The sequence below is a fragment of the Balaenoptera borealis genome (assembly GCF_965194805.1).
Source record: "Balaenoptera borealis genome assembly, chromosome: 10".
Classification (NCBI taxonomy): Eukaryota; Metazoa; Chordata; class Mammalia; order Artiodactyla; family Balaenopteridae; genus Balaenoptera; species Balaenoptera borealis.
Window position 1 is genome coordinate 81,372,454 of NC_138874.1, and position 9,106 is coordinate 81,381,559.

At 37.3% G+C, this 9,106-nt stretch overlaps 1 long non-coding RNA gene across 1 annotated transcript in view; it reads right to left on the reverse strand.

The window, feature by feature from the left end:
* Positions 1-8,570, reverse strand: part of LOC309635664 — a 30,032-nt gene extending 21,462 nt beyond the window's left edge. Inside the window, exons 1-2 of the long non-coding RNA XR_014248953.1 lie at positions 7,722-8,570; positions 1-7,689 (exon numbers count right to left, since the gene is read on the reverse strand). The exon at positions 1-7,689 is cut by the window's left edge and continues 21,462 nt beyond it. This is a non-coding gene — a long non-coding RNA (uncharacterized lncRNA). The remainder of the gene's footprint in view (positions 7,690-7,721) is intronic.
* Between the last annotated feature and the right edge of the window lie 536 nt (positions 8,571-9,106).

The following is a 9,106-nucleotide window of genomic DNA, read 5'->3' on the forward strand; positions in this document are numbered from 1 at the left end:
AATAATGTAATAGGAAAAAGTGGACAAAAGACATGAAAAAATGCTTTTCAAAAGGAAATACTCAAATGGCCAATCAACATAAGAAACGGCGCTCAACTTTACAGGTTATTAGGGAAATGCTAATTAAAAACAATTTAAATACCATTTCACAATTACATGAATGGCTAAAATGAAAAAGACAAGGAAACCAACTCAAATGCACATCTAATCGAATGAATATATAAATTATGGTGTTTTCATACAACAACAGTGAAACAAGGCTACGTGCAACAATGTGTGATTTTCGCAAATATAATACTGAACCAAAAAAGCCAGTATATACTGCATGATTCCAGTTATATATTAATTACAAAACAAGAAAAAGTCATCTATGTGCTATATAAGGATAGTGGTTAACCTTAGAAGGATACTGCCTGTGAAGACCATGAAGGTGTTGGTAATGTTTTATTTTTTGACTTGGATGCTGATTACATGGTATGTTCACTTATTAAAAGAAGTCCTTAAGCTGCACACTTGTATGTGTTGCGCTTTAATAAAATGTATACTTTAAGAAAAATTGCTAAAGAAACCATTTCTACGTCATATTAAGTTATTTGGTGGAAGGGTGTTAGAATATGATTTTTTTTAAAAAAGATTAAAAGTAACCCACCCAACCTGGCCTCAAGTATCTATGTGTGCTCAAGTCTTGAAACCTAGGCAGGACACAGGTTCCAAACATGTTTTCCTCTTTGAGTTTCCTGAGCTCTGACTGGCTCTTCCAGTAAGGTCTTGACTTGGCCCCTCTTGGCTGCTCTCTGATCTTTGCGCTCCGATTCACAGCTTCCTGCCAGCCTCCAACTCGGCTCAGCCCCACATGTGAGCCCAGCTCCTCACGCCATGGACTGGCTTCATTCATGTCCTGTCTATGACTCCATCTCCTTGATTTTCACCCCTACATCAGCAGTCTCTGATAAGCTTACAGCTTGAGTTTATCACTATTCAGATAAACACTGATAGGAAAAATAAAAATACTAAAGATTTATTTTACAGAAAACAACAGTTCTCTCTCTTTCTCCTGTTCTGGCTTTTGTAAAGCTCTGAGAAACAAAAAGCGTAGAATCACCATCACAGAAAAAAGACAGTAAGGCAAGAGTTGTAAAATCAAATACCCAAAGGGACCAGGCAAATTAAAAATGATTAAATTTCTGTAAAAAAACTCATTTTCCTATTAAGAGAAAAACACATGCTCACTTCCATTTTTCTAAAATTATACAGCTCTCAGTCTAAATTTGTGGTACAGGGAAATATGCATTTACTATACATTTGAAGATTAACAGAGCAAATACAATCATTCAGGGCAACTCCTCTTAGGTCAGACATGTACTGTAGCAAAGTGTAGGGCTCATGCCTTGTCTAAAACAGGTAGTGAGTGATATTCTGATCCGCCATGTGCTGCTGCAAGAAATATAGACATACTGCAAGAAGAGATAGAACCTATATTTTTAGGTAAAATCTCCCAATTCCTAAATTTTAATTAAAAAAAAAAAAGACTGTGTAAAGTCAAATAAAAAGTGTTTGGGGGCTGGATTTGGCTAATGGATTGTTATTTTGTAACCCCCTCTTGTGAGCTGGTTGCATATTCATTAAATTCATCCCTTCATTGAAGAAATTTCAGGGAAATACTCATGATGAAAATAACTAGAGATCTGGGTGCTGCATACAAGTTTTCGACAAAGCAAGGAAGGGTCAATGTCAAGCCTTCTTTCTCAGATCCAGAGACAGAACCAGGTTTAGGTAGGTAAGGCAGTTTATTCATTTATTCATTCACACAGTGAACAGTTAATGGGCAGCTACTCCCCAGATGTACTTCAATTTGGCTCAATTAGAATTATTTAATTATTTTGAAGTAGACAACCAAATATAAGCAAATACACAAACCAGAAAAACTTTTGGTCAAATGATAGGCCTGGATTTCAAATTCAGAAACCATGACCCCTCTCTGGGAAAGCTTTTTGGCATCAGCTTTTATGGTAGTTACTTAGATGTTAGTCCTAGTCTAGAAGGACTCTAAAAGCCTCTTGAAGGCTGACCTTTCAAACCAAAGTCTAGCCATTGCTCAATTCAAATTCAAGATAGAGGGACTTCCCTGGTGGCGCAGTGGTTAAGAATCCGCCTGCTAATGCAGGGGACATGGGTTCGAGCCCTGGTCCGGGAAGATCCCACATGCCACGGAGCAACTAAGCCCGTGCGCCACAACTACTAAGCCTGCGCTCCAGAGCCCGCGAGCCACAGCTACTGAAGCCCGTGCACCTAGAGCCCGTGCTCCTCAACAAGAGAAACCACCGCAATGAGAAGCCCGCGCACCACAACAAAGAGTAGCCCCCGTTCGCCACAACCAAAGAAAGCCCACGCACTGCAACGAAGACCCAACGCAGCCAAAAATAAGAAATATAAATAAATAAATAAATTTATAAAAAAAAATTCAAGACAGAGAAACAGAAGATAGAGAAAAGTTTCACTAGACACACAGTTAAATAAGTTAATTCATGCAGAATGATATTTCAAAGCGGAAATAGCAGTTAGAGCTACTATTCTAAGAGCTAAGGAGAGATCAAGAGCAAAATGACATATGTACTTAAGGGATCCTGCTGTTCCACTTCCCAGTTTTTTTGTTTGTTTCTTTTAAAGAAAAAGGCACAAAGAATAAAATGTCTGTCATCCCAATAGCCTTTTTTCCCCTCCTTTCTCTAATAGGAGGAGAGTTGAGGTCACTCCTCTTTTTTTTTGTTATTGTTACTGTCTCCGGGGTCTAGTTTTTCCTTACATACACAGGCCAGTCTTTAATAAATATTTTGCTTCTCACAATACCACCCGAGGACTCAAACATTAATTAATTCAAATGACAGCAATTACTCTTTTATGTAACATCAGTTTTCCAAGCTACTCAGGGGCTTCCCAAAGAGGTTGCAGCTGCCAATTCAACCCTGATTGAACGCAGAGCCGAAGTGAATTCTTTCCTGGAACCAAAGGGCGACTTTCTGAACTTTGTGTACAGAATTTAATTTCTTCTCCCTTTAGTTCTAACAGAGCTTGTGACAAGGGAATATGAACACATTCTTTAGGAATTCCAAGGTCAAGACCATAGGACAAAAGGGGCCCCATGATTTGTTCCTTCTTAACATTTTGTGCAGAAGAGAAAGCATTGTTAGATTCCCCTGCATTGACGTAGTCAAAATCATGTCTGAGTCAGGAAAAGAACAAACAAAAAAAACCTTGCATTGGATTTTGTTTGCCTAGACCTCATCCTCAATAGAAAGGAATGGAAATGCTTGGCAAATTCTGTCTGCCCATATTCCTTTCTCCATACCTGCTTCTTCTAGCCTAACATATGCTGATTTACGGGCATAGGATGGTGCCTTGGTGAGCACAGCATAAGGCTTCTTGTCTCCTAGATTTCTCAGCAGTGACAGTCTCTAGAAGAAGACAATCTCTGAGGGTCACTAGTAGGACGGAAAAGTCTTACATTTGGAGTCAGAATACTAGCTGGACGAGACAATTTCAATGGCTTCTGTTTTCTTATTTGTATAATGGGAATAAATATCTATACCCATATCTGTAGTTGCAGTAAAAATTAAATGAAGAATATGAAATATCCAGAATGGTATCTTGTGCCAAGGAAGTTGAATTTGAACTCCTAAGAAAAATGGCATCTTGAACATCGATCACAATATTGTATATTATTCACAAAACCCTAAGAGAATGGTCAACCTGAATTATTTATCAATATATGTCTCTTTTATTGGTTTGAAAAAGCCCAAATACTCTAGAATTTTACTAAACTATTCACATATATTTTTCAGAAGAGAGACAGTCTCCAAATTTTGCTGCTAGGAACACTAGCACATAACAAATCAAACACATTTTTTCCCCACAAATGAACACATAAAAGTTTGCAATTCCAAATCCAGCTATCCAGAAAATTAATATAAAGGCCAAAACAGGACAATTTTTCTAGTTGAAAATCCTGTTTATTTTTTCATCTAAACATTTTACAAATCTGAAAAATAGGTTGGTTATATTTTAAATACTCACTTTTGGTTTATTTGGTTCTATTTGGTTAAAGGGTTATGGGATCTGGCCAGGCATTTTTTTCCCAGAATCAAGAGTCATTCTTCGAGGAAGATCAAACCCACTCATCTGTCTTGAAACACTGAACATCTGTACTATTCACCAGACTATGCAGGGAAACTGCCTGGGTGTAATTTGTTTTTTTTTTAATCTTTATTGACATACAATGTACCTACAAAAAAGTGTGTACGTCATAAGGGTATAGTTCAGCTGAATTTAATAAACTGATGGCACCCATGCAGCCAGCACCCAAATTAAAAAACAAAACAACACCAGCAGGGGCTTCCCTGGTGGCGCAGTGGTTGAGAATCTGCCTGCCAATGCAGGGGACACGGGTTCGAGCCCTGGTCTGGGAAGATCCCACATGCCGCGGAGCAACTGGGCCCGTGAGCCACAATTACTGAGCCTGCGCGTCTGGAGCTTGCGCTCCGCAACAAGAGAGGCCGCGACAGTGAGAGGCCCGCGCACCGCGATGAAGAGTGGCCCCCGCTTGCCACAACTAGAGAAAGCCCTCGCACAGAAACGAAGACCCAACACAGCCATAAATTAATTAATTAATTAATTTAAAAAAAGAAAAAACACCAGCAACTCAGAAACCCTCTGGTGCTCCCCCCAGCTCTGCCCATCCAAGGGTAACCTGATAGCACACAGAAATTTTACCAGTTTTTATACATTATACAAAATGACTCATATAGTATATATGCTTTTTTTGGTCTGGCTTCTTTTACTCAACATTATGTTTGTGAGATTGATTCATATTTTTGCACATACCCATAGATCAATGTAGTGTTTCATTGTGTGAATATATCACAGTTGGTTTGCCTACTGTGCTGATGGATATTTGGGGGTTTTTTTCCTTCCAGTTTTTGGCTTTCACAAATAGTGCTGTAAAAAGCTTTCTAGTGCTTGCCTTTTGGGGAGCATATGTATGTATTTCTGTTGGTTATATACCTAGAAGTAATATTTAAAAATTTAAAAATAAGCATATCTTTATCTTTGTAGATAATGCCAAACAGCCATACAAAATGGCGGTGCCAAAATCTACTCTTATCAGCAGTATATGGGAACTCTTATTGACCCACATCCTCATCAACACTTGGCATTGTCAGCCTTTTTATATTAGGCATTCTTCTGAGTGTGTAGTTATTATATGGAAATCACATGTGTATTTAGAAACAAATTTATTTCTATAAAGGAAAATAATATATCATCCTGGCCCTGAAGAAGTATAGTTGGAGAAGTAATTTTTAGGATCAAGAATCACACTTCCACAGAGATGAGCTGCCTACATATTCTTCACAAAGTACAGACACATTTGTCCATAGTATAGTTGTGCACTATTGGTCATAGCTTACAGTTTTTGAGACCAAGGCTCAGATGTATTGAAGGCACAAATGAGCTGGGTACCTTTCCCAAAGTAATACTCTTCCTGTCCAGAAGTGGCACACTTAATGTTTGCTAGCAACTTTGTACATAGACGTTGGTCATTCCCAAGGGCAATGAACAAGAGTGAGTGGATGGATCACCACAAAGCCTTCAGGGAGATCAGAAAAGCTCAAATTTATGAGCTTTTCCAATGGTACCTCTATAAATTTATCATTACTTGATACAAGAATTGCTTTTACTATATTGAGGTACTTGTTAAGCATGGAGTCTGGAACCAGGTTGCGAGGATCTGACTCCTGATTCTCCTATTTACTAGCTGTCTCACCTTGCCCAAGTGTTTTAGCCTCCCTGTTCCCCAGTTTCCTCATATGTAAAATGTGGAAATAATAGTATATACTAACAGTGTAGTCATGAAGATTATGTGAGTTAAATGAGTTATATGAAGTGCTTAGAACAGTGCTTAGCACATGGTAGGCATTATGCAAATATTTGCCGTTATTTCATAGTATTATGTCATGAAACTGTGCCCCATCACCTAAGATAACCCTCCAATAGTTCTTAAAACCTGGCATCATACGTGGACAGATTCTCTTTCTAGAGTAGTCCATGGTCAAAGAGGAGAAGTTACCAGCCTTAGACCAAGTCAGGAGTCATGAATTATCAAGTCAACCATGCTGGTCAGTATGACTTTTGGGATCTCTTGCATCTGTTAGATTCTCTAGTCCTGAAAAGGGGCCAAGAAGTAAGTATTGAAATAAGAGATGTGGCTTAATATTTGAGCTTGCTAATCTTTTAATCTTGAAACTTGTTGCCTATTTCAAGGATGAAATAGGCAAGATAGAGAAGATCAATACCCTAAGTACCTTAGAGGAACTTATCCAGAAGTCAATCAAGAAATAAAAGTTAGTCTAGCTAAGAAGTTGTGTGTGTTGGGATGCATTGTTGATAATAATAAAAAACCAACTTAAAACTGCCCAATGATAAAGGAAAATTCAATGTGTGTGGATAGTCAGGTTTCAGGCACATTGTTTCAGCAATGCCTTCCTCCATGCCTTAAGATGACTGCCAGCAGAATCACGGCTATATGCTTTCTGGTTCACCTACAAAGACAGAGAGAGGATCTCTTCCCAACATCATTACACCAAAGTCCTAGGCAGTACCACAACTGGACCTGAGAGATTGACTCTGAGGCAAGAGCTATGCTGAAGAGGATAGCAATGATCTAATTGATCTAGTACAACCAGAGTACAGTCTGGAATTTGGTATAAGGTAAACCATCCCAAAATCTCAAACCTGCCATGTTTGGGGAGGTGTGGAATAAATATGGGTATAGGTGGAGAAAATGATGTTCACATAATCAAAGGAGGCCATATTATTAATTTGGACATGGGAATTGAGAAGGGAAGGTACAATGGAATCACATTATGGAAAAAGTAAGGAAATGTCTTAGCAACAAGAAATAAAGAGAAGGGTAAGAATTGGAGTCCCATAAAGATCATACCTGAGGCCAGTTTTATTTAACCTGTTCATAAAATAATTTGGAGGAGAGAATGAAGATTGAAGAGTGGAGGAACCCTCCAATCTGCTGACTATGAACTTATTCTCGTTGTAAAACACATAGGTTGAGAATAAACTGTATGTAGAAAGACTGCTATATTGACGAGTAGGTAAAAAAATTGCAGATTTGTTTAAAAATAGGCATTGACTCTAACGCTAAGCATTAACTCTAATTGTTTTTGGAGTTAAATAAACATAACTCAAAGTATCCTGAGTATGCCAGACCCTTTCTAGGCTCTCTGCCTTTATACATAGAGTTCCCTGTGTCCAGAATGCCCTCCCCTCCACCTTTCCTCATAGAAAACTCTCATGCATCCTCTAACACCCAATTTAAATGTCATCACTTATATAAAATCTTTTCCTGATTTTTTTCCCAAGAAGAAAGAGTCACTTCTGCCTCTGTTTCATAGCAATCTCTATATACCTCTAATATAGCACTTAATTTACTGTATTGAGATTGTTTATATAGTTGTCTCTGTGGCCTAGATTTGTACTATTACATGAGGCTACTTAAGTTAAATTAATTGAAGTTTAAACTTCAGTTCTTTAGTCATGCTGGTCCCATTTCAAGTGTTCAATAGCTTCATGTGTCTAGAGACTATTGTATCAGGCAGTGCAGAAAGTGCTACTGGATAGCTACTTCACTGCAGAAAAGTGCTACTGGATAGCACTTCTAGACTAAAAAATCCACAAGGGTGTTAGTATTCTTTTATTCATCTCTGTCTACACAAGGCTTAGTGCCACATCTTGCACATGGCATATTCCTGGCATATCCCTAATACATATCTGATTGATTGATTGATAATGAACATAACAATATTATTTAATATTGTTAAGTACTAACTATATGCTAGGCACTGTGATAGTCTAAAAAAAAACAAGCTTTTATTTTGGAAAGATAAAGCCTGAGTACAGTATGACTTTGGTCTAAAACCATAATGGAAAAAATATTTAAAAAAATAATGTATATATATATATATATATATATGTATAACTGAATCACTTGGCTGTAAAACAGAAACTAACACAACATTGTGAATCAACTATACTCTAATAAAAAAAAACTATAACAGACTAGATAATGAAGAGACTCTATTTCACTAAATAAATCTTCAGATATTAGCCCAAGGCTGTGTGAAATCAGAATTTCAAAGAACTATTCGTGAGCAACGCTGTGCACCAAAAAAGCCAGATGAAAGAACATGGATGATTCAGTTGAAACTAACCACATCATTAGATAAATCATTCAAGACCTTGTCAGAGAGGACAGTTAGACATTTTTTATAAGATATAATACTTACTGGTCATTTGGGACAAATAAAAGAAATGACAACTTGTCACAGCAGGCAGTATATACAAGGAGTCTGTTACACTCAAGGGATAGAAAAGAAAAGAAGAAACAAAGAATGAATTAATGAATAAGTAAATAGGTTTAAAAGTAGAAATACATTCAAAAATCACCCTTGGAAGATTGGAAAGTCTGGGGTATCCCTTGTACTTAGTATCTGGTCTACATTTAGGACTGGATGAATCAACACCTTCAACCATTGTGATACTCCTTTTTCTTCTTTCTTTTGCTTTCTTTTCCTTTTTCTTTCTCTCTTTTTGTCAGTATAAGATATTTAACATAGGCTATGTTAACTTTATATTTATTTATTTATTTATTTCTCTATCTTTTTATTTTTGACATATAGTTGACTTACAATATTATATTAGTTTCAGGTGTACATATAGTGATTCAATATTTTTATACATTACATACTATACAAAGCTCATACCGTATTATTGACTGTATTCCCTGTGCTTTACGTTACACCCCTGTGACTTATTTTTTTATAACGGTAGTTTGTACCCCTTAATCCCCTTCACCTATTTGATCCGCCTCCCTCCCCCTTGGCGACCATTAGTTGGTTCTCTGTATCTGTGAGCCTGTTTCTGTTTTGTTAAATCTGTTCATTTGTTTTGTGTTTTAGAATCCACCTATATGTGAAAATATACAGTATTTGTTTTTCTCAGTCTGACTTATTTCACGTAGCGTAATACCTTCTAGGTCCAT